Source organism: Monodon monoceros, unplaced genomic scaffold (assembly GCF_005190385.1).
Source record: "Monodon monoceros isolate NGI ecotype Baffin Bay Population unplaced genomic scaffold, NGI_Narwhal_1 Super_Scaffold_1, whole genome shotgun sequence".
In the NCBI taxonomy this organism is placed as follows: Eukaryota; Metazoa; Chordata; class Mammalia; order Artiodactyla; family Monodontidae; genus Monodon; species Monodon monoceros.
In genome coordinates this window covers 26905328-26931667 of record NW_021703765.1, presented here as the reverse complement: position 1 = coordinate 26931667, position 26340 = coordinate 26905328, and the positions used below count along the sequence as shown (strand labels likewise).

The 26340-nt window shown below is 39.7% G+C and overlaps 1 protein-coding gene across 4 annotated transcripts in view; it reads left to right on the top strand.

Annotated features, from left to right (window-relative positions):
• The window catches only part of SLC14A2 (solute carrier family 14 member 2), a 450567-nt gene that overhangs the window by 241309 nt on the left and 182918 nt on the right, over positions 1-26340 (top strand). For all 4 annotated transcript variants that reach the window (XM_029230049.1, XM_029230060.1, XM_029230078.1 and 1 more), the window contains exon 3: positions 13098-13189. The gene's annotated coding sequence lies outside the window, so the exon portion shown is untranslated. The remainder of the gene's footprint in view (positions 1-13097; positions 13190-26340) is intronic.

Below are 26340 nucleotides of genomic sequence, written 5' to 3'. Positions count from 1 at the left end.
AAACAAAAACTAAAAGAGTTCATCTGTACTAAATCTGTCTTAAAAGAAATTTAAAGGGTCTTCTCTAAGGGGAAAAGGAGTAAGATTCTATAGGAAATGGAAAATGTCACTAGGAAAGGCAAATATATAGTAAGGACTGAGGAGCAACCACTTAAAAATCCAGTAGGGAGATTAAAAGACCAAAAAGTTATAAAATCACCTATCTACAATAAAATATTAAGGGATAAGAATGAAGATGTAAAATATGGCAGAATGTGAGAGAGGGGAGTAAAAATGTAGATCTTTTAGGATGTGTTTGTACCTAAATGACTACTAGTTTAAAACAGGCAGATATAGTTAGAGATCAACATATATGAACCCCAGGGTAACCACAAATCAAAAACCTGCAATTGACACACAAAAACTAAAAAGAAAGGAACATAAGCTTACTACTAAAGAAAATTATCAAACCACAAGGCAAGAAATAAAAAGTAGAAATAAACAGAGAAGAACTACAAAACAACCAGAAAGCAAGTAATAAAATGCCAATAAGTACAAATCTATAAATGATTACTTTAATGTCAATGGAATCCAATCAATAGGCTCCAGTCAAAAGACATAGGGTGGGGCTTCCCTGGTGGTGCAGTGGTTGAGAGTTCGCCTGCCAATGCAGGGGACACAGGTTCTTGCCCCGGTCCAGGAGGATTCCACATGCCATGGAGTGGCTGGGCCCATGAGTCATGGCTGCTGAGGCTACGCATCCGGAGCCTGCACTCTGCAACGGGAGAGGCCACAACAGTGAGAGGTCCGCGTATCGCAAAAAAAAAAAAGACATAGGGTGTCTTTTTTAACTGGGTTAAAAAAAAAGAGATCCTTCTATATGCTGCCTACAAGAGACTCATTTCAGAGCTAAAAGTTCACACAGACTGAAAGTGAGAGGGTAGAAAAAGAAAAAGATATTTCATACAAATGGAAATGACAAGAAAGTAGGGGTAGCAATGCTCATATCAGGCAAAATACACTGTAAAACAAAGGCTATAACAAAAGACAAAGAAGAGCATTATAAAAGGATCAATACAAGAAGAGGATTTAATGCTCATTAACATATATGCACCCAGTACAGGAACACATATACATATAAAGCAAATACTAGCAGATATAAAGGGAGAAATTGACAAAAATACAATAATAATATGGAACGTTAACACCCCACTTACATCAATGGACAGATCATCAGACAGAAAGTCAATAAGGCAACAGCAGTCTTAAGTGACAAAATAGAGCAGTTAAACTTAATAGATATCTATAGGATATTATATGCACAAAACAGAAGAATACATTCTTTTCAAGTGCACATGGAACTTTCTCCAGAATAGATCACATGCTAGGCCACAAAACAAGTCCTAAGCAATTTAAGAGGACACAAATTATATTAAGCTTTCTTCTGACCACAGTGATATGAAATTAGAAATCAATTACAGAAAGAAAAATGGGAAAAGAACATACATGTGGAGACTAAACAATATTATACTAAAAAATCAATGGGTCAGGACTTCCCTGGGGACACAGTGGTTAAGAATCCACTTGCCAATACAGAGGACACAGGTTTGATCCCTGGTCTGAGACGATCCCACATGCCACGGAACAACTAAGCCTGGGCACCACAACTACTGAACCTGCACTCTAGAGCCCATGAGCCACAACTACTTAGCCCGCATGCTACAACTACTGAAGCCTGCATGCCTAGAGCCCATGCTCTGCAACAAGAGAAGCCACCGCAATGAGAAGCACATGCACTGCAACAAAGAGTAGCCCCCACTTCCTGCAACAGGAGAAAGCCCACGTGCAGCAACAAAGACCCAACACCGCCAAGAAAATAAAATAAAATAAATAAATTTACAAAATAATTTAAAAAACCCAATGGGTCAATGAAGAAATCAAAGAGGAAATCAGAAAATATCTCAAGACAAATGAAAAAGGAAGCGCAACATACCAAAATCTACGGGATGCAGCAAATACAGTTCTAAGACAGATGTTTAATAGTGATACAGGCCTTCCTCAAGAACAAGAAAAACCTCAAATAGACAACCTAACCTACCACCTAAGGAAATTAGAAAAAGGGGATCAAGCAAAGCCCAAAGTCAGCAGAAGAAAGGAAATAATAATCAGAGAGGAAATAAAATAGAGACAAAAAAATTGAAAAGATCAATGAAACCAAGACCTGGGTTTTTTGAAAAGATAAGCAAAATTGATAAACCTTTAGCCAGGCTCACCAAGAAGAAAAGAGAGAGAACCCAAATAAATAAAATAAGAAATGAAAGCAGAGATACAATAACAAAAAAATCATAAGAGAATATTACAAATTGGACAACATGGAAAAAATGGACAAATTTCTAGAAACATACAATCTGCCAAGACTGAATCAAGAAGAAACAGAAAATTTGAACAGACCAATCACTAGTAGTGAAATTTAATTTATAATTTTTAAAAAAAACCAGCAAACAAAAGTCCAGTACCACCTGGCTTCACGGGGCAATTCTACCAAACATATAAAGAAGAGCTAATACCTATTCTTCTCAAACTGTTCCAAAAAACTGAAGAGGATGGAACACTCCCAAATTCATTCTATGAAGCAACCATTACCCTGATGCCAAAACCAGATAAAGACAGAAAATTCCAAGTCAATATCTTTGATGAATATAGATGCAAAATCCTCAATAAAATATTAACAAACTGAATCCAACAATATATAAAAAGGATCATACTCCATGATCAAGTTGGATTTATTCCAGAGATGCCAGCATAGTTCAATATTCACAAATCAATGTGATACACCACATTAACAAAAAGAAGAATAAAAATCACGTGATCATCTCAATATACCAAAAAAGCATTTGACAAAATTCAACATCCTTTCATGATAAAAATTCTCATCAAAGTGATACAGGGGAACATATATCAGCATAATAAAGGCCATTGACAACAAACCCACAGCTAATATCATACTTAACAGCGAAAAGCTGAAAGCCTCTCCTCTAAATTCAGGACCAAGACAAGGATACCCACTCTCACCACTTGAAAGTCCTAGCCACAGCAAACAGACAAGAAAAAGAAATAAAACACATCCAAATTTGTAGGGAAGAAGTTAAACTGTCACTATCTGAAGGTGACATGGTACTTTATATAGAAAATTCTAAAGTCTCCACCAAAAAAGCTATTAGAACTAATAAATGAATTCAGTAAAATTTTAGGATACAAGATTAATATACAGAAATCTGTTGCTTTTCTGTACACTAATAATAAACTATCAGAAAGGTAAAGTAACAAAACAATCTTATTTAAAAATCACCTCAAAAAGAATAAAATACCTAGGAACAAACGTAACCAAGAAGGCAAAGGACATATACTCTAAAAACTATAAAACACTGATGAAGGAAACTAAAGATTATACAAAGAAATGGAAAGATATTCCATGCACTCAGATTGGAAGAATGAATATTGTTAAAATGGACATACTACCGAAAGCAATCTACAGATTTAATGCAATCCCTACCAAAATGCCCATGATATTTTTCACAGAACTAGAACAAATAATCCTAAAATATATATAAAACCAGAAAAGACCCCGAATTGCCAAAGCAATCTTGAGAAAAAAGAACAAAGCTGGAGGTATCACCCTCTCAGACTTCAGACTATACACGAAGCTACAGAAATCAAAACAGCATGGTACTGTAACAAAAACAGACACATGGACAAGTGGAACAGAATAGAGAGCCCAGAATTAAACCCATGTGCTTATAGTCAATTAATCTATAACAAAGGAGGCAAGAATATACAATGGTGAAAAGACAGTCTCTTCAATAAGTGGAGCTGGGCAAACTGGACAGACACATGTAAAAGACTGAAATTAGAACATTTCCTTACACCTTATACCAAAATAAATGCAAAATGGTTTAAAGACCTAAATGTAAGACTTGAAACCATAAAACTCCTAGCCGAGAACATAGGCAGAACATTCTTTGACATAAAACCACAATATTATTTGGAATAAAAGCAAAAATAAGCAAATGGGACCTAATTAAGCTTAAAAGCTTTTGAACAGCAAAGGAAACCACCAACAAAATGAAAAGACAACGTACAGAATGGGAGAAAATATTTACAAATGATATGACTGACAAGGGGTTAATATCCAAAATATATAAACAACATTTACAACTCGATATAAAGAAAAGCAATCCAATCAAAAAGGGCAGAAGACTGAAGAGACATTTTTTCAAAGAAAACATACAGATGGCTCACAGGCACATGAAAAGATGCTTAACATCACTAATTGTTAAGGGAAATGCAAATCAAAACAATGAGAGATTATCTCACACCTGTCAGAATGGTGATCATCAAAAGGTCTACAAATAACAAATGTTGTAGAGGATGTGGAGAAAAGGGAACCCATGTACACTGTTGGTGGGAATGTAAATTGGTGCAGCCACTATGGAAAACAATATGGAGGGTCCTTAAAAAGCTAAACATAGAACTACCATAAGATCTACCAATTCCACTCCTGGGTATATACCTGGAAAAAAGAAAACACTAATTTGAAAGAATACATGCACCCAGTGTTCATAGCAGCACTATTTACAGTAACCAAGATATAGAAGCAACCCAGTGTCTATCAACAGACAAATGCATAAAGAAGTTGTGGTACATATATACCATGGAATACTATTCATCCATAAAAAAGAATGAAATTTGCCATCTGCAGCAATGTGGATGGACCTAAAGAGTATTAAATCTAGTGAAATAAGTTAGAACAAGAAAGACAAATACTATATGTGGAATCTAAAAAATAAAAAATATGAATGTACATAGCAGAACAGAAACAGACTCACAGATACAGAAAACAAACTAGTGGTTACCAATAAGGAGAGGATGGGGGAGGGCAAGATAGGGGTATGGGATTAAGAGACTATGTACAGGGAGTTCCCTGGTAGTGCAGTGGTTAAGAACCGGCCTGACAATGCAGGGGACACAGGTTCGATCCCTGGTCCAGGAAGATCCCACATACCAAGGAGTAACTAAGCCCGTGTGCCACAACTACTGAGCCTGAGCTCTAGAGCCTGTGAGCCACAACTACTGAGCCTGCATGCCACAACTACTGAAGCCTGCATGCCTAGAGCTCGTGCTCTGCAACAAGAGAATGAACCGCAATGAAGAGTAACCGCCACTTGCCACAGCTAGAGAAAGTCCGGGTGCAGCAAAGACCCAAACAGCCATAAATTAACTAATTAATTTTTAAAAAAGAGACTATGTATAAAATAGATAAGCAGTGATGATATGTTGTACAACACAGGAGATTATAGCCATTAGTCCAACCTCTGTTACTATAAAAGATTTTACTATTATAATCTGTAATAATCCGTAAAAACATTGAATCACTGTGCTGTACACCTGAAACTAATATAATGCTGTAAGTCAACTATACTTGAATTAAAAAACAGCATTCTCTAATTCCTTTGAACTGAGGAAATTATATTAGTCTTTTACCTTTCATGTGTCTCTGCCTTTATTTTTATATGTGTTGCCTTTCAGCTTAATAACTTGCTGCTATATTCTTTGGTGCGTAAATACTCATAATATTTAGAGCAGTACTGTAGATTGCAATAAAGTTCCCATCTTTGTGTCATTATACTGTTTTGTGCACTGAATTCAACTTAGTTTGATATGTCTGATATTAAAGTTGATCTCTAGTTTTTGTTTTTCTTTTTGTTTGCTTGATTGCCTTTGCCCATTAGGCCTCTGCCCATCCTTTTATTTTCAACTTTCCAGTCATTTTGTTTTGTCTCTTGTACACAGCATACAATTTTCTTTTTTGCTTTGTAATTTAAGCTAAGAATCTATTTCTTTGGATTGATACATTTTTTCCATTTATATTTTTTCATTTGATAGGTATGCTTGGACTTAGTTGTAACGTTATATGCTTTCTGCTTTTATTTCACCTTATGGTCTGTGTTTTGTTTTGTTTTTAAATTTGGTTTATGTGGGGGTTCATAGTTATAGTTAAGAAATTTTTAATATTTTTCATTCTTTAAGTGGTTATCTTTATAATACTAAATATAATATACTTAATCATGTATATCCTTAGTAGCTATTTTCTATCACCATCTTATTGACAATTAAAGATTCTCTAACCTGGAAAAAAAAATGATGAAATTTACATATTTCTCCCATTTTTCACTTTTCTATTCTACCCAATTTTAGTTGATGGTGGTGATGATGTTGATGATCATGATAGTTCTGCTAATCTTATAATCTCACAATTTTAAATACAGTTCCCTGTATTACTTGATTCATTAGACCTAATTGGTAACTTTTGGCCCTTGGCTACCTCCCACCTTGTATCTCCCTTCACCTTCTGAATTTTGTCAGTTTCCATGTTTTTCATGGCATTACAGTTCATTAAAATTTACATTGTTTTATGTAACCATAATTGCCACAGTTGTTTTGTTTGTTTTTGTCTTAATCCTAAACTAAATTGTTAAAAATGCAGCACCTATCCTTGTGCCATAGTTTTTCCATCCTCCTTCTACTGATTGATTGAAGTTCAGCTTATAGTTTACTCCAGACAAGATCGTGGTAACCACATTTTCTGGGTTATTAGATATTTGGTGCAGCATTTATACTTGAACAAAAGTTTGACCATAGATGTTTTTTATTTAATTCTTAATGAGGTTACTGTAAGCATGTTCCACTGTCTTCCAGCATGGAATGTTGCTGTGAAAAACTCTGAAACCAACCTAATTTTCACCCTTTAGAAAAGAAATTTTGTTTTTGTTTTTGGTTTCATTTTATTTTGTTTGTTTCAGTTCTTTGTTTGGATGACAAAAGAGTCTTTTTTTTCCTTTTAGGTTATTATTTTTGTATCAACTTTTCCTGAGATAGTTTACATTTGGGGTTTTGTTTGGTTTAGTTTGGTTTAGTTTGGTTTGGTTTTGCTTTATGTGTAGATTTAAATATCTTATTTCTGGAAAATGTTTTGTGATTCTATTTCTCCAAATATATTTTCTATTCTTTCTTTTAGTAAAAAGATCACATATAAAACAAGAATGTTTGGTCTATTTATGCATATGAATAAGTCTATTGTCTCTTTCATCTTCCATAGCTATCAGGTTCCTTTTCTGATCCTTTTTAACAGCTCATTTCCATTTTGCTTTGCTGACTTTACCAATCACATTCTTAATCCTACTTTTGTATTTTGAGCAGTGTCTGTTTACCTTTTTGTTGCCTCTGATGGCTCCCTAATTTTTGTGATGACTTTGCTTCCCTTCCACTTCTTTCCTGAGCTCTTCTAGCTCTTTTTTTCTTTTTTTTTTTTTTTTTTTTTTTTTTTTTGCAGTATACGGGCCTCTCACTGTTGTGGCCTCTCCCGTTGCGGAGCACAGGCCCTGGACATGCAGGCCCAGCGGCCATGGCTCACAGGCCCGGCCGCTCCGCGGCATGTGGGATCTACCCAGACCGGGGCACAAACCCGTGTCCCCTGCATCGCCAGGCAGACTCTCAACCACTGCACCACCAGGGAAGCCCCTCTAGCTCATTTTTTGTCTCTCAGTTGTCTTGACACATCTTCCTTGAGCTCTTATTTTATATAAGTGATCTTTATCATTGAGGTTTTTTTTTTTAATTTTTTGTTTGCTTATGCTCATTTGGCACAATTTCCTTTAGCTCTATGGCAATACAATTTTGTATATGTTCTTTGTCTATTTGTTTTCTCTAATTATTACCTTCTTTTCTTACAGTATCTTTGTAGAGCTCTTCTGATAGTTTCTTTTCTATTCTGACTCATATTTGACTGAGTTGAGCTCTTTCTTAACCAGCTGTTTTGCGTAGAGTTTATGGGGCAGGGACTAGGCTATGATAGCATCCAGCAGAGAGCCTCTCTCATTTACAGGGATGCACTTTATGATACTCAGGGTTGTGTGTATGCATATGTGTACATGTTGATGTAGCCTTTACTTCTTTCCAGAAGAAAGAAGAGATTGGCAGTTGCAAGACTGGTTATTATTGAACCTATCTTCTCCAGTCTGCCTCCCACCCCAACAGACTACTTCCTACAGAGATGGCATACCTAGGTATTTTCTTGTTTATACCATCTCCCCTTCTCCTCAGTGGAGCCAAACGGGGTCCAGAGATGCTCTCATAGACAGCCTATTCACTGTAGACCAGTTGCTCCTCAAAAGATGATGTTGATTCTGTCCTCTTTGATGAAATTTGAGCTCTGCCAACCTCATTTAAGGTCTTTGGTTTCAGACATCTTTCAACATCCACCTGCCCCTGGTTGAAACTTTAATTTGGCAGCCCTTCCTCAACAAAGGTGAAATTTGCATTTCTATTTTTCATTTTTCTTGTTTTGGAATGAATTCAGAAAGAAGTGGGCAGGGCTGACTTAATACTGCCATCTTAAAAGTAGAAATCCCTGTAAGGCTGTACACCCCTGTCTTGTTCCCCTTGATTCTACAGCACCTAATACTGTATCTAGGAAAAAGAAGATGCTGAATAAAGCCTTGTTAAGTGAAATGAACAAATAAAAGAATGAACATTCTCAAATGTAATTGTTAAGACATGATTTAAGGCCTCTCTTCAAAAGAACTTCAGCAACTAATTCTCCTAGTCCTCCTTGAAATAGCATTAACAAGGTATATTTCCCAGGGTGTTTCTCAGGACTCAGAGATCTCCTGCCCACATTTCTCCCATCTTTCATTACATCTTCTTAGCATCCTGCTCTTACTCACTACTAAGCCAAGTCAGAGTACCTAGCACAAATAAACAGTGAATTCTATAGGACACTTTATATAATGGGGTTTTTTTTCTTTCTAGTCTGGTATCTAGCTTCTACTTTTATGGATGCATTTTGAATTTGTTTCTCCATGGCTTACTTCTGAAATTGGAAAAGCTCCATATCTTTTTTACTATAAATCATCAGAAAACTAAAGGAAGAATGATTCCATTTGGTAAGGAATGGAGATAATCATCACATTTCCCACATCAATGGGCCCCCAAGTCCTACAATGGTCTGGTCTCCATCCAAATGTAGCCAGGGAGGAAGGATGCTTTGAGAAATGGAATACCATGAGATATGGACACTCATTTCAGACCTTGTGAATTCCATGGGGGACTTCAGCATGGGTGAGATCTGAGAAAAGACCAGACTGGCTCAGTAAGTAGAGCTACCCAAGTCCAGGTCTTTCTCTGGTTTTCCTTTCAAAAGAGAGGAGACTTTGACTATGAAAGAATCTACTTCATAAGGCCCCTTTGAACAAGGAGTCTGTTTCAGAGTATTCTTATGTCTTCCCATTTGGAATATAATAGGCATCTGAGAAATATATGTGTTAATTTCTTTTTTAAATTTTTATTTTATATTGGAGTATAGTTTATTAACAATATTGTGTTAGTTTCAGATGTACCGCAAAGTGATTTAGTTATACATATACATGTTATCTACCCTTTTTCAAATTATTTTCCCATTTAGGTCATTATAGAGTATTGAGCAGAGTCCCCTGTGCTATACAGTAGGTCCATTTTGGTTATCTATTTTAAAAATAGCAGTGTGTACATGTCAATCCCAAGCTCCCAATCTAATTTCTGATTTTCCTTGGGTCTACAGGTAAAACCCAAAATTGTCTTACTTGCTCAAAACATGTCAGGTTTAATCCCTGACAAGATGCCTCATTCCTTTTGGAGATCTTCACTGGATGTTTCCCTTTATTTTCCTTTGTCTTGAGTCATTCAAACTCCTCCAACATGCTCATGCTCTGTACCCTTTCCATTGGTGAGCTGACTGCAATTGTCAGCAGACATAGAGTCAACAGACAAGCCAACTGCCTATGGGGTGTCCATCCCAGCCTGCAGGACAAAGAGGAGTAGGCAGCAGGAGAGAGAGGGCCTGAAAGAGGCACATCCACAGTCCATATTAGTATTCCTAATGAAAGCACAATGACCAGCCATCTCTACCCACAGCCAACTGTATCAGTGTCCTTTTTTCGAGTTGTCCATTTACATTACCCCTACAACACACATCACCAAAGCAGAATTCCTTCTTATCTGCCTGAAAACCTATGTCCACCCCCACCCTACCCCTAAGGTAAGGTATTCATTGCAGGCACCAAGCATCTTTGTCTGGAACAGTCCCAGTTTGTCTGGTGTCCTGTCCAACTAAGCATTTGTCTCAGATAAAAGTGATTTTGTGTGATAAATTGTATGTTCTCCCTAGTTTAATTTCATGCTTAATTATCAAAAGGCAGCGTGAGTCAGAATGCCTCTAGTTATAAGGAAAGTTCTTCTCTTCTTCCCACCTTTGTAGAACGAGGCTGGCAGGGACCTGAAGTCCAGGCACACAACCAACCTGGGGCAGATAATTGGGGAAAAGTTGACTCTAGCAGGGTTGCCATACAGGCTCAGAGAAATTCTGTGTGAGGTTGAGGGAAGAACCTAGACCAGAGGTAGGAGGGAGAGACAGGACTCCAGGTTCAGGGGAGATGCTTTGGTATAATGCAATACCCAAGTCAGAAAGAAGGGCATGTATGAAGGACAGGCATTTTGCACAGTGCTCTCTCCTCCCTCTTTGTGCTTGCACATTTCAGCCCATAATGCACCAGTGGTTTCCCTCTGTTATTTCATTTATGGCAATAACTTTAGGTCTTGCGTCGGGTTGTAATGGTGATCTATGCATGTCATCTACAGTAGGCATGAGTAATGAATCCTATTTTATTTCTTAATTAAGAATTTGAAAGTACCGCAAATTACTGCAATTAACATGGATTTTCTTCCTCATTTATTTACTTATTTAGATGGCTGAAATTGCACCCTTAGCTTAAACCAACCACAGGGTTCAGAGCCTGTTAAAATATATAGCATTCATTAAAATATTTATTCTTTCCCAAGAGTGAAGTTGCAATTTGGAAATGGCGGTGATATCTGTGTATGCAAAATGCTTCCAAAAAAATATGTCTTTTGAATTCAGTCCATCCAGGGTGCTAACTTAAAAAGTTGAGTTTACTGACAATCCTTTGTGTGACTGAATAAACTAAGATTTTCAAAATAGCCCATTGTTACATTGACTTCAACAAGTATTGTTTTCCTTCTCAAAGTTCCTGAGGAAGATAAGCATTATCACATTTTCAGAAGTTCAGTGCTCACTGAAAAATAAGAATAATAATTTGAGGGTGGTTGAATTCATTTGACTGAATTCAAAACAACAGTACTTTGAATAAACAATTTAGCATCAAATTATCTAGTAGTTTTGAATATTCAAACTTAGTCTTCATTCTCAGGTTTTTTATTTTGATTTTGGTTTTGTTTCCAACTGGTTTGCATGGAGACACAGCTCAGGACAGAGTGGTTGAAATTAACCAAAAATATGCTTCAGAAACGTAAACCCTTTGGTGTGGGCCAGCAGCCACTCCAAGCTACAGCCAGCAGAGGTGTAAATGGGTGCAATCCTACCAGCAAGCAATTGGGAATAGCATCTTTAAAGACTTACAGAGTGAAGTAAGTCAGAAAGAGAAAAACAAATACCGTATGCTAACACATATATACGGAATTTAAGAAATAAAAAAGGTCATGAAGAACCTAGCGGTAAGACAGGAATAAAGGCACAGACCTACTAGAGAATGGACTTGAGGATATGGGGAGGGGGAAGGGTAAGCGGTGACAAAGTGAGAGAGTGGAATGGTCATATGTACACCACCAAATGTAAAACAGATAGCTAGTGGGAAGCAGCTGCATAGCACAGGGAGATCAGCTCGGTGTTTTGTGACCACCTAGAGGGGTGGGATAGGGAGGGTGGGAGGGAGGACGAAGCAAGAGGGAAGAGATATGGGAACATATGTATATGTAAAACTGATTCACTTTGTCATAAAGCAGAAACTAACACACCATTGTAAAGCAATTATACTCCAATAAAGATGTTAAAAAAAAGAAAAAAAGACTTAAAAGATGCAAATCCTTTAAAATCCAGCTATTCCACTTCAAGGAACTTATCTTCAGGAAAGAATGAAGGGTGTGTACCAAGATTTAGGTACAATGACATTCATTGCAGCCACGTCTATAATAGCAAAATAAATAAAATAAAATAACCAAATGTGCAGCAATAAAAGATTGAGTAAACCTTACACTAGAATACTAAACAACTACTAAAAACTATGTGTTTTGTGTTAGTTATCTCTGGCTGCATTACCCCAGCACTTAGCAGCTTTAAACAGCAAACATATTATCTCAGAGTTTCTGTAGGTCAGGAGTCTATGAGCACAGCTGAACTGGGTCCTCTGACTCAGGGCCTCTCCTAAGACTGCAGTCAAGGTGTTTGAATCACTTCAAGACTTGACTTGGAGAGGATCCTACTTGGAGGCTCACTCCAGAGGGTATTGGCAGGAACGAGTTCCTCTGAGACTGTTGGTTGAAGGTCTCCCTCAGTTCCTTGACTCAGTTCCACTGCCCTCCTTTCTGCAGGGTGGTTCAGAATATCACAGGTGGTTTCCCCACAGTAAACAAGCCGGAGAGCAGGAGAGGGTGAGCAGGACAGCAGCCAGTAGTCTTTTTGTTACCTTGTCTCAGAACTGACATCCCATCACTCGTGCCATATTCTACCAGTTAGAAGTAAGTCAGAAGTCCAGCCCACACTCCAGGGGAGTGGATCACACAACGGTTAGGACGCAGCGGGCAGGAATCATTGGGGACCATCTTAGGAGCTGTCTGCCATACAGCTGAAGTTTATTTTTTGGCAAAAGATGTTCATCATATCTTATTCAATGAATAAAAAGCAGGTCACAAAACAGTATGTGCAGTAAACCAGTTTTGTAAACTAAAGTAATAGAGAAATATATATCCATATATATAAATATTCATGAAGCAACCTATAAGGGTTCCATGGGTTAATAGTGGTTACGTCTGGATAGTGGGATCACAGAAGAGTTTTATATCTTTTTTCTAATGTGTATTTTCTACATTTTCCAAGATGAACGTGTAACTGCTTACAATTTTAAAAAGAGTTAATGTTATTAAATTTAAAAACAAAGCAATTTGAATTCTCTAGACTTCTTGTTTCTGACCTCCACTGTCTATCTTTACAGGACTGTTTCTTGCTTACTGCTTGAAGTCAACTAATTAGAAGTTCACAAGACTCTCTACAAAACCCATTAATCTCACTGTGACCAAGGAAATTGTGAGTATGTTCTAGAGCTTGTTGCTGTCTCTGTGTCTTCTAAAACAGCTGTTACCACCCGTAATGCTACCATGGAAAACTAAAATTATTTTTCCCCTCTGAGGGCACTAGGGCCAATGGGAACTGTGATTGACCCGAGAGAGCCGGGTCCTGTGAAAATCTTTTTCCCCTCAAGCCTGTGTCTTAACAGCTCAAGTCTGGTTGCTTCCAGATACGAGCTAGTATGATCATGTGGCAGCCATCTTCTCTGCAAAATTCTAAAGAGATAGGTTCTATTTACATGTAAAAAATAGATGAACAGATCTGACACTGCTGAACATATTTGCAAGTTTGAAAAGGGGGAGGGGCTGGGTGAGTGAGAAGATAAAGTCATTAATAATCCCCACACTTCATTAGTTTTCCTGCCTCACGCCACCAGGAGGGCCTGAGTTGGGATACCACTGGTTCAGGGTTGGAATGATGTCTCCAGCAATGTAAATGTTATCTTAAGGTCACTTACTGATGAAAACTACTGTTTTGCCAAACATAGATTTATTGGTTTCTTGACAAGCAGACCAGCTGCTCTACAACTATATAGAGCACAGAGAAAGCTGCTTAGGATGGGTGACGCGGTGTCCACGGGGAAGGAAGTCAATGGTTTCCAAGATGGCAGGGGACTGGGACCAGGTCTGAGGTACTGGTGGATCTCTTTTCACTGGAATCTATAGTACAATAGCTAGTATAATAGATAACACTCAAATCTTGGTGCTTTAACACAATAGATTCATTGTTCCCTAATATAAGGCCCAAATGAGAGTTTGTCAAAGCAATGATTCAGAAACCGAGATGCCTCCTATCTTGTGGCTTCACCGTCTTCTAGGGTCTTTGAAGTTTATGCTGGATCTTCTGCATCTACCTGGTTGACAGGAAAGAAGAAAGTGAGAATGGCACACCCACTTCCTACCCACCTTGGCCTACAATTGACACACATCACATCCCATTGGTGAGAACTAGTCACATGGGCCTCACCTTGATGAAAGGGGCCTTGGGTTAATTCCTGGCTGGCAGTCACTTCCCCACAACTCCACTTTGTGGTGGGAGGACACACAGCATGGGCTCTGTCAGGAAAAATCATAGTGCTAGGAAGTTCTTGCTGAGGATATTCTTAGTGGGCATTCATACATCAGTCATAGAGCAGGGATTAGTTGACATATCAATGACTCTGCATAGTGGATCATTCTGCCTTATATGAAGCAACTTCTAATGCGAACCATACTTCCTTCTCATGATTAAGACACACAACAAGCCACTGTAGCAAGGCTCTAAAGGGTCAAGGTTGTCCTATACTGGAAGTGCTAGGTGTGCCTGCCAACACTAGAAGGCTGCAGAAGCCAGTGAGGGCTCAAGATAACAGTTTTAAAACCACAGTTCTGTCTCTCTTAGTTTTTTGCCTTAGATTTTTGTTGTGTAATGTGAAAATAACATGGTCTAGCTCTTAGGATCTCTGTAAAGCCCCAAGGAATTAATTCAAGAAAGGACACAGTACACATTTTCTCAACACCAGCAACTTCTCCAACAAGTATCCCTACACGATGAATAATCTCAGAAGTGCCTTCCCAGCACTACCACAATTGCTGATTCTTGTGATATCGTTGTTAGTACTAGGCTTCACTTAAAATGATAGCACCATCAATAAAGCCATAACAGTTCTCTCCCATGACAACCTTATAGAGTTATAGGAAAGGAGACCTACTGTTACCACCCATTTCACTGGCGAGAGAACTGAGCCTCATGGAGCCTAAGTGATAATCACCAAGATCACATTATAGCCCAGTCAGAGACACCAGTTGGCTCTCAAACCCGGATTTTTTAGATCAAAATTATACTACTACACCAAATGTAACATGAGATCTTGTTGGAATGAATGGAATCTTTGAGGAGACCTAGTCTCACCCTTCATTGTTCAGATGAGTTGGGGATGCCTTTGAGGGTTTTTCCTTTTTGTACCACTGGCCTCAGGTTGTCTTGTCTCCTTCAAGGTTAGTCAATCTAATTGCACCTGGGTTGGGGGATGGGGGTAGGAACAAGTAGCAATGGTGTTGGTGATGTCGTTTTACAGAGGCCATGATGTGCAAGGCTCCTGGCAGTTGCTCCAAGCAACCTGAGTGGGGCCAGGAAGGAGGCAGAAGGTGTGCTTTTCCTCCACTCTGATAAAGGTGGACACATCATCGGCCAGCATCACCAACCCCAATGAGACGGGTAACAGCCTGGAATCCACTTCTAGGTTTCTTAGGATTTTCTTTCTCATCCATTCAACTCTTTGGCCTTTCCGCAGCTAACTTTAATGACTAATTTTTAGTGACTTTATTCTTTCTATTGAGAGCAAAGAAAGAACTGTTTCTGGTGGCCTTAGGTTTGCAGTATAAGGTCCTTGGAGACAGGGTTTGACCTTGCTTTGGGTGACCCAACTGCCAGGAAGAGTGAGCTATAGTAGACTTGGATCTTTGTGTAGAGAGCATCCCCAGGCCCAGGCCAGCTGTGACTCTGACAACAGGAAGGTCATTTAGACTCTGTAAGACAGGGCTCCCTCATCTGTCCAATCAGGTGGATGATGCCTGCCCTCTCCACCTCCCCCACTTTCTTAGGGAAATACTGAGAACTTGGGGCTCAAACAACTAAATAGACAGAAAGTGCTTTGAAAAACAACATGCTAGATAAATGTGGCAAAGAGTCATCATTATCACCGTGCTATTGCTATTATTATTTTGAGGTCAGCTCAGCTTTTCTTAACACAGAGCACTTAATCAACTGGCAACTGTATTGGTTTCCCACAAGGAGGTTGAAGGGGCCAAGTGAGGTTTTATTTTTATCCCATTTTAGAGTCCAGTTTTTTTCCATCATAACAACTATGTCTAGTGGGTTTATAAGTATTTTAATTACAGACACATTTTATTATACTTACTCCTAACAAAAATCAGGCTAAGGACATTTTTTTAAATTCTAAAAATGGTGGATTTCCCTAAAGGCTGAGTTAACTTTTACCAACAGCTAGAACACTGCTACCTTAGATTGCACCTGTAAGCTTGGTACCTACTTTTAATGAACAATTTTCAGCATAGACAAAAAAATTTTAATTATACATGCAGGTCCACTAGTGAGAGAAAAATGACAAAATCCACTGGTCATCAGGGTTTGGTTCATAAATTGTTCACCAACTGAGATGCTTTTTTCGTATGGTTATGAAGAGTTATGGGAAGAAGAAATTTAGAAATCAGTGTGAAGACAGACTAGACCGGTCAGAATGGCCATCATCAAAAAATCTAGAAACAATAGATGCTGGAGAGGGTGTGGAGAAAAGGGAACACTCTTGCACTGTTGGTGGGAATGTGAATTGGCACAGCCACTATGGAGAACAGTATGGAGGTTCTTTAAAAAACTAAAACTAGAACTACCATATGACCCAGCAATCCCACTACTGGGCGTATACCTGAGAAAACCATAATTCAAAAAGAGTCATGTACCAATATGTTCATTGCAGCTCTATTTACAACAACCAGGACATGGAAGCAACCTAAGTGTCCATCAACAGATGAATGGATAAAGAAGATGTGGCACATATATACAATGGAATATTACTCAGCCATAAAAAGCAGTGAAAGTGAGTTATTTGTAGTGAGGTGGATGGACCTGGAGTCTGTCATACAGAGTGAAGTAAGTCAGAAAGAGAAAAACAAATACCGTATGCTAACACATATATATAGAATCTAAGAAAAAAAAAAAGTCATGAAGAACCTAGGGGTAAGACGGGAATAAAGACACAGACCTACTAGAGGCATGGACTTGAGGATATGGGGAGGGGGAAGGGTAAACTGTGACAAAGTGAGAGAGTGACATGGACATATATACACTACCAAACGTAAAATAGATAGCTAGTGGGAAGTAGCCGCATAGCACAGGGAGATCAGCTCGGTGTTTTGTGACCACCTAGAGGGGTGGGATAGGGAGGGTGGGAGGGAAGAGATATGGGAACATACGTATATGTATAACTGATTCACTTTGTTATAAAGCAGAAACTAACACACCATTGTAAAGCAATTATACTCCAATAAAGATGTTAAAAAAAATAGACAAGCAAACAATGTCTCATTAGAAGGAAAAGATAAATTTTGCAAAGTAGGGAATCTAGCCTTAAGGGCCATAAAATGTCAAGTTAGAAGGGGTTTTGCAAGCATATGGCCCAAATTAAGCATTTTACAGAGAGAACTAAGGCTCACACAGGTGAAGTACACAACAAGGCCACACAAGTGAGCAAGTATTTATTAACATGACCCCTAAGGTTGTAATAGTTTCCTGTTGTAACACATTTCACAAATTTAGTGGCTTAAAGCAACACAAATTTATTATCTTACAGTTTTGTAGGTCAGAGGTCTTACACGGGTCTCACTGGGTTAAAACGAAGTGTCAGTGGTGCATGCTGTGCTCTTTTCTGGAGACTCTCGGGAGGATCCATTTCCTTGCCCTTTCCAGCTTCTAGAAGCTGCCTGCTTTCCTTAGCTTGTAGCCTCAACCTCCACCTTCAAAGCCAACAATGTTCCATCTCCCTGATTTTTTTCTGTCGTCACATCTTGACCACAGTAAGGAAATCTTGACTCTGCTTTTAAGGTGATAAGACTGGGCCCAGTTGAATAATCCAGGATAATCTCCCTATCTCAAGGTCAGTAACCTTACTCACATCTGCAAAGTCTCTCTTACCATAGAAGGTAACACATTCACAGGTTCTTGGAGATTAGGGTGGACATCTTTGTGTGGGGATGGGCATTATGTTTCCTACCATAGGGAGGATGAATTTACAGAGAAAGGAGGTGGTGAGTCAATGGAGAGTTTGGGTTGTTGAGCAAGAAAATAACTGTGGGCACCTGCTGCAGTGTCTCCAGAGAATTTGACTTGAGATGGAGACTTGTGCATAAGAAGTAAGAGAGTTCGAAGAGTCAGCTCCTGCAGGGGAAGGGAAGGAGGCAGAAATGAGCAGAGGGAGGGGCTGCAGGCTTGTCACAAAGCCTCAGCTGACCTCATGGGGATCCCTAAAATGAAATGCTCTTTCAGAGTTGTCATAAGGGGCTGTACCTTTAAACTCTTTTCCCTCTGATTGCTGTGACTACATCAAGCAGTCATGGGATGTGAGCTGCCCCAAGGAGGGGTTGTGACCTTGGGCAGGTCAGCTCTTTTCTGATGGGGAAACTCCCAGTAGCTGGCAGAATTTGTCCTTTATTCATGAAGGAGAGTCTAAATATACAATCACAGCTTCTACTAGAACACCCATTCCTAAGTTTTATGTCCACATTTGAAACAAAATAATAAAGTCAGCTGTGGTCTGTTTGAGAGATTTCACAAAGTGGTCCTAGACTCAGAACTTACAAATCAAAAAGAAAAGAGTCACATGCTTCATCTACAGTTTAAAGCTAAACAAGACGATGTATGGAAGGAGAGCCTAAATCTTGACTTTGCATCAACATGGGAGCCAGAGCAGGCAGGTGTCTCATGCGGATAGAAGAATGAGATTCAGTCACGAATGGTATGGACCCCAGAGGAAAGGCAGACAGATCATGAGTTCTGGAGACTAGGATCCAAACCCAGGTAAAAAATCCAGGGCGCTGCCCAAACCACAGCAGAAAGGTGGACACTGTCAGATGCTAAGGCAAGTGTAGTAAAACTGATATAGGCTTAGAAGGATTCCAGCAACGTCTGGCAGAGACTGTTGGTGAAAACAGTAGAGTCCAGCATTAGCCATGAAAGTGGCTAGAGAATGGGTAAGAAATTCTGTTTCACAAGAACTGAGGAAAAGGCAAGAACCCAATTACCAAGGAAAAGGGCGTGCTGTATCTAGATTAAGCAGGCGGGTTACAGTTTCATGTCATCTAGCCCACGAATGTCATTTGGCCCAAGCTCAAGTCTGATTTTGGCACAGGAGCAAAAGATGTTCCAGTTGTCTGAGTAGCAAGGGTTAGAGAGATGCTGGGGCACTACCATATGCTCACTCCAAGGGAAGTCCTTTCACAGAATATCGGGGCTGAGCTTTATGTTCATTTTACCAAATGGTATCTGTGAGAAGGGTACGAAGACTAGTGTGTTCCTACCCTTGAACCCTGGAGGCTCTCACTTTCTCAAGTCAGTACTGAGCCCAGCACATGCCTCAGAGCAGCTCTGCCTTGTTGTGCAGACGGACATCATGCACTCCCAACCACCTCCACTTCTTCACACGTTCAAGCTGCAAAGTCTAAAGGGAATGGTATTTAAGAAAGAGACGTCCTGCATCTTCTAGAAGACTGTGTAGGTACTGTATTGTGTCGACCATACTTACAGAAAAAATGGGTTTGAATCTCCTACATGCCTTGATCCAAGTGGTGGGAGCAAAGTACTTCAACACTTTAAACATCACTGCCTTCCTGTAAGTCCTCTTTCACATGTAAACATCAGCAACAACACTAATAATAACTCCTTCTGATTATTACAAGGCTTCACCTTTTACCGAGTACTTTCGTCTGCGTTATTTCTTTCGAATTTCACAAAACTAGCTCAGGGAGGGAATTATTATGCCTTTTGTAGAGATGAATAAATTGAGATCAAAGAGTTTGAGTGTCTTATCTTAAGTCACAAAGTTAGAGTCTAAAATTGGACCCAGGCTTTATGAATCCAAGTTGCTTCTGATCCATTATCATAATAAGTCTACCCCAATAGAAGACCTCTGTGTTTCACGACCATGGAAGTTTGCAAGAAAGAAGAGTCAGGAAGGGTAGAGAAAGCAGAAAGCTGATGGTAAAACAGTCTGACTTTTGTTTCAAGTCAATCCTGAGATTAGTGTTTTTAACTCTTTTTTACTTTACCTCAGTGTTTTATCTGTTCAAAGCATTCTCACACCCTTATCTCATTTGATCAGCTTAGGACTTCAGTGAGGTAGGCAGAACAGATCTGACAGATGAGAAACTAAAACCCAGAGAGGTTAGATGACTCACCCAAGAACAGATGGCTATCTGGTGACAGGATTGGAGCTGGCATCCAGATCTTTGGAATGGAGATGAGTGGAAGAAACAAACATACCTGCTGAAAGAGGTGGGAAGGAAGCATTCCATTAAAAGGTCAATCAAAATCATATGTATCTCACAATGTATTAAGCCAAACCATCATGCTGTACACCTTAAACTTATAGTGATGCATGACAGTTATATCTCAATAAAACTAGAGAAAAAATTTAAATCATATGAAAGTAAAAAAGGCCAAGAATAGCCAAAAGAATTTTGAGAAAGAATACAAAGAAAAGGGACTTATGTTGCAGACATCAAAACACACAATACAACAGTGACGGAAGTGTAGAGATACAGAGACTAATGGAATAAACTAGAAAGTCCAGAAAGAGACCCATGCATTTTTGGAGACAGGGGTGATTACAAATGAGTAGGCAAAGAATGGACTGTTTGATATACAGTGTCACAACAAATGGCTCACCATGTTGGAAAATTAACATTGGAGCTCTATTACATATGCAAAATAACACAAAATATTGCAAGTAAACTCCAGATGGATTTAAATCTAAAAGTTAAAAAAAAAATTTAATTATTAGAAGAAAATTCAGGAAGATATTTTTATATCAAATCAGGAAAGGATTTCTTAATATTCAAATAAAGCACAAAAGAGAAAGGTAAATAAATTGGATTACATTAAAATTTAAGAATTCTATATGATCAAAGACTCCGTGAACAAAGCCTAAAGACAAGTGAGAGTCTTGGAGGAGGAATTTGCAATGCATTTGACCAACAAAGGATTAATATTTAAAATACGTAAGGAAAACACTACAATAAGTGGAAGACAAACAGCCCAATAGACAGACAAAATATAAAAATTGTTCACAGAAATGTAAATCAAAATGGCCTAAAAATATATTAAAACATGCTTTACCTAATTAATCATCAGGGAAATGCCAATTAAAGCAGAGAAATACCATTTCACACTTATCCAATTGTCCAAAATTAAACAGTTCAACAGTGCCAAGTTTTCACAAGAAATGAGCACAGTCATTTTGGAGGGAGTGCAAATTGTTTAAACTCCTTTAGAAAGAGATTTGGAAATACCTTGCTAAAATGAAGATATGTGTCTCTATAACAGCTAGTTTTACATCTAATGTATGTATCCTAGAAAAACTCTCTCCTATGTGTAATGACATGTAAAAGAATGTTTATTATTGCATTGTTGCAATATTGAAAATTTTAAAACAATCTAAATGCTCATCAATAGGGCAATGGAAAATCAGCGGACATTTCATAGCTGTGAGCCTTCCAAATTGAGTGAAAAGAATCAAATCTTATTACTATATCATTTATATACACGTTTAAAACATACAAAGCACTGTTGTCTGTTACTTACGGATTTAAACATACGTGGGGTAAAAGCATAAAAACAGAAAGAACCATACAAGTTCAGGAGGCTGGTTTCCTGGAAGAAGGGGGAAGAAAATAGGCTCAAGGACAGTACAAAGAGGGTTCAACTCAACCTATAATGTTTTATTTCTCTAATAAAAAAAAAACTCAACCTAATTCCACCAAGATGTTAACATTATAACATTCTGTGCTGTGGGTATTGAGTGTTTGATGTAGTAAACAATTCAAGAAAGGCAAAGTTGTTCAGCAGCAGCCTCTCTTTCCTCCAGTGGAAATGAAAAGGCAGTGGGGAGCATGAGTCTGCAGGAAACAGAGCCGACAGCTTTGAAAATTATTTTGGCTTTGGGTTTCTGCTCATGCACACACACCAAGACAGTTCCACACACAACAGCAGTAGGGTCATACAGGAAGCACTGCCAAGCAAGATAGTCAAGACACACAGGGGCCCCCACCAGCCCAGCTCTGCCAGGGCATCAAGAACAGCATTCTGTGGCTAGGAATCGGGCCCAGGAATGATAATGGCTTAATTACAATAGGAGAGTATTTCTCCCAACTTTAAAGAATTCAGAGGTAGGCAGTCCAGAGCTAATATGATGGCTGCACAATATCTCCAGGACGCAGGTTCTTTCAATCTTTCTGCCTTGCTACCCCTAGTTACATGAGTTCCAACTCCAAGGCCACTTTATGATCTGAGACGAACCTGCAGCTAAAAGCCATGCAGATGGGAAGCAGGAAGAAGTGGGGGGTGGAAAGGTCAAAATGGTTCCTACCGGCTTTCTGTATGCCTCTAAAAATTCTTTCTTAAAAATCCTTAACTTTCATGGACATTGTATTGGCCATCCCTAACCCCAAGGGAGGCTAGGAAATGTTTCCTTTAATCTGATCAGCAATGTGCCCAGCTAAAAAGTTTGCTAAGGGAGTACTGCTAAGGAAGAAAGGGGGATGACTACTTAGCAGCTAGCAGCGGCTGCCACAGCCAGTAGTGACTCATTGCATGCCCATGGACAAGAGCTTGCCTAGTCTGGACATTGCTTTCCTGTCCATGCAAGAAAGACTAAATGATGGTTTCCTTAGTGGAGCCAATCATCTTTGCCATTCATCACTTTACACTTTAGCCAAACTTCTACTTGGGTCGATTATACTTGAAGCCCTTGTCTCCCATTTACTCATTTACCTTTCACCCCACCCCCCACCCCGGAATAGATTTGAATTGAGCTGTTAACCTTTTTCTCCCCCCCTAGTTTTGGTTCTGCATTTATTCTTCACACTTCCCACTCTTTAGGAATTGCAACTTCTCTTCCATGTCCATCAACTGCTAGAAATACCCATATTCTAGCTTTCTAACTCACCTCTTCCAAGGAGCTCTCCCTGGCTTAGTTAGGCATCCTCCCTGAGACCACTTTATCCCACTGTCCATTGTCAATAGCATATCTTTCACTCAGAGAATCAAATTTTTATTAAGGATGAACCTTAGACCGTCTGGCCCAGTGACACACAACTTTTTTCTTCAGAGCCCTTCAAGTGAAAACTTATGTGATAAGTTTATTATCCAAGATAATGGATAAAATGAATAAAATGATAGGGTAAGGTGGAGAAGCTCCAAGTCTTTTCAGAACACACTCTGAAAAGAAAATATCTTGCCCTCTTTTTATGAATGAAGATATTGTTGCTATAGACAGAATTGAATTGTCCCTGGTCATGCAGCTCTTAACAAGAACAGTAATAACAACAGCATTAGCTAACATTCACCCTCTGTGTCAGGCACTTTTCTGAGTACTTAAGTAGATTAATTAAACTTTGTGATAAACGAAAGTTACTCAGCTAGTCAAGGACAGAGCCAAGATTTGAACCAGGCATTCTGACTCCAGAGGCTGTGCTCGGAACCACTATTCTATAGGCACCACAGAGCTCAAATAAGAATTCTAGTCTTCTGACTCCTAGGCCAAAATTCTCTTACTTGAGTTGCTTTCTACTAATTTCCTAGTTATAGATTCTCCTTAACCTCACTTTCCTCTGTGCCTCATTTCTATTTTTTTCCTACACATATGAGGCATTTAATGAAGGTTGTTTTTCTGTTTTGTTTTGTTTGTGGTACACAGGCCTCTCACTGTTGTGGCCTCTCCCGTTGTGGAGCACAGGCTCTGGATGCTCAGGCTCAGCGGCCACGGCTCACGGGCCCAGCCGCTCCGCGGCATGTGGGATCTTCCCGGACCGGGGCACAAACCCGTGTCCCCTGCATCGGCGGGCGGACTCTCAACCACTGCGCCACCAGGGCAGCCCTGATGAAGGTTTTTGATAAAATAACTGAGCTCAGTGAACAGAACCCAGCTACACCTTCCTTGCATGATGCTTTGATGTTGACTTGGCCCAATAAGGCCACTGGATAAGAACTAATGGAAACATCATGCCACATCCTTGGTCATCTGAACAGAAAGCCATGCTCCCACCAAATTATGTCTGCAGAGAGGAAAGGCAAGGAACTCAGATGAATGTTCTGTGCACTCTCATCTTTTAAGTCAAGTCCTAACAGGGCAGAAAGTGGCGCACCTTGTCGGTGTCCTACACTTCTTTCCCTAGACTGGTGCTATCAGAAAGGCCATCCAGGGACCAGACAGGAGAGAGCTGGGTGACTACTTGTAAAGCCAAAGTCCACTCTTCTATTGGGCAATTGAACTCTCCAGGAGAAATCACACACTCCCAAGTTGTACAGGTGCCACTGTACATTCATGCTCCCACCCTCAGCTCTGTTTGATGTCTTTCCTCACGTCCACAGTCCCCATCATTAACCCTGCCAAAACCACACCCACTGCTCCTTGTTCCTCCCTCAGTTACCAGCATCATCTACCCACTTGATCAGACCAAAACCCGGGGTCATCTCAGACTCCTCTCTCTCCCTGCCCACCATCACTGACACAGTCACTAAGCCTTATTGTTCCTATTCCCTTCACATCTCTCCCATCTGTCCATTGCCCTCCTGTAGTCTTGGCTTTAATTTTTTTCCAACCTAATGCTCTCCCATCCATTCTTGGCATAACAGAGCCAAAGCTTTCTAAAACAGAATCGGATCATGTCACACACACACACACACACACACACACACACACACACACACCCTTTCTTAATGCTTCTCTATAGACTTTGGGATAAAGTCAAAACTTCTAAAACAGAAAGTCAGGTCCTTCAATATCTGGCCACCACTTTCCTCCCAACTTCATCTTTTATGCCTTGGATCCCCTTGAGGTATCATGCTCAAATCATGGGTTTTCCAAAATGCATTGTGAGCTCCCTGAGTTGTGGACATTTGCATGGGCTGCTTCCTCTGTCTGATACCCTCCTTGTCCCCACTGATTGATCAATATTTGTCAAATGCATGAATGACTTTGGGGATAGGGGAGCAGGAAGAAATGAAGGATGGACAGAGGAGGGATAAAAGTGGCAAAAAGAGAACCCAGGCATGTGGAAGGAGGAAGAAATTTTGGTCAAAATAAGAAATTTTTTTTTTAATTTCAAAGGCAGAGGTCTAAGAGCATTATTTCTAAGATCCTGGTAGCATATTTCTATTTTCAACCAACTGGAGGGAACAAATTTCATTTGACTGATCCCCAGTAACCACTATAGAACTCAAAAAGTCACCCAGCCACCTGGTGACCTACAGAAACAGGTGAGGAGTTGAAGACTTGAAGACAGGTCAGAGGAACAGTGACTAAAGCCAACGCCCAGTCTCAGCCCCAACCCTGGAATTCTGTCAATGTGCATTTCTGCTGGGACAGAGATCACCTTGCCATCTTACTGAAGTGAGTCATTTCTACTTCTTCTCTTGTCCTCTCCATGACACATTAGGAAAGGCACACTCATTAATAACTTGGCTCCAGCTCTTGAGGGATTCCGATCATTTAGGTATGATGATTCATAAGAGAGGTCAACCAAATTGAGGACTAAACTTGTAGAATAATTAGTATCTGCCATATGGCAGCCCAGAGCCCAGAGAGGAGCATGGAAGGGACATGCAATGCCTATGACTTGAGACCAAGTGCCACTCTCCCAGGATCTGGGGAAGATTCAGATCACAAGTCTGACCAGCTTGCTGACATCTTGAAGGCCACCCAAAGGCACTTTATTAACTGATATGAGCAAAGACCAGCTGAGGCTCCATGTGGCAACACTAGTTTCCTGAGGAACAGTGTTTCATGCATTACATGGTGATCTATCTCCATACCAGACAGTCAAAGCAGGAAGATGAATGAGCGAGACCGTTCCCACCCCCAAGGACAACCTGATCCCTGATAGTAGCAGCAGATGTGAGCAAACCTAGTTCTTCATATGTATCATTTATTCCATGCACACGACACTCATGAGAGGAGAAGTATTAACCCTTTTTATACAAAAAGGTTGGAAATTCAGAAAAGTTAAACATTCTGAAGGTCACCAAGTTAGTGGCAGAGCCAGACGTAAACCACTCTGAATATCAGCACGGTTCACATCCTCTTCCACACTTCCCTTCCCTTCAAATATCTAAAGAATGTCAGCATTGTAAGGGGCTTCAGGGGCTGGAGGTAGGAGGAAGGAGCACAGTGGTTGGTGACAGAGGCGGAATGTGAGCCTGGATTTCTTGGCTCACAGTTCAGCTCTTCTCTCACATATATTCAACAATTAATTTAACAAATGTGTATTGAGCCCTTACCACAGGGCAGGCACAGTATGAGGCCACTGAGGATACAGCAGGTTGAAAACAGAAAGCGTCTC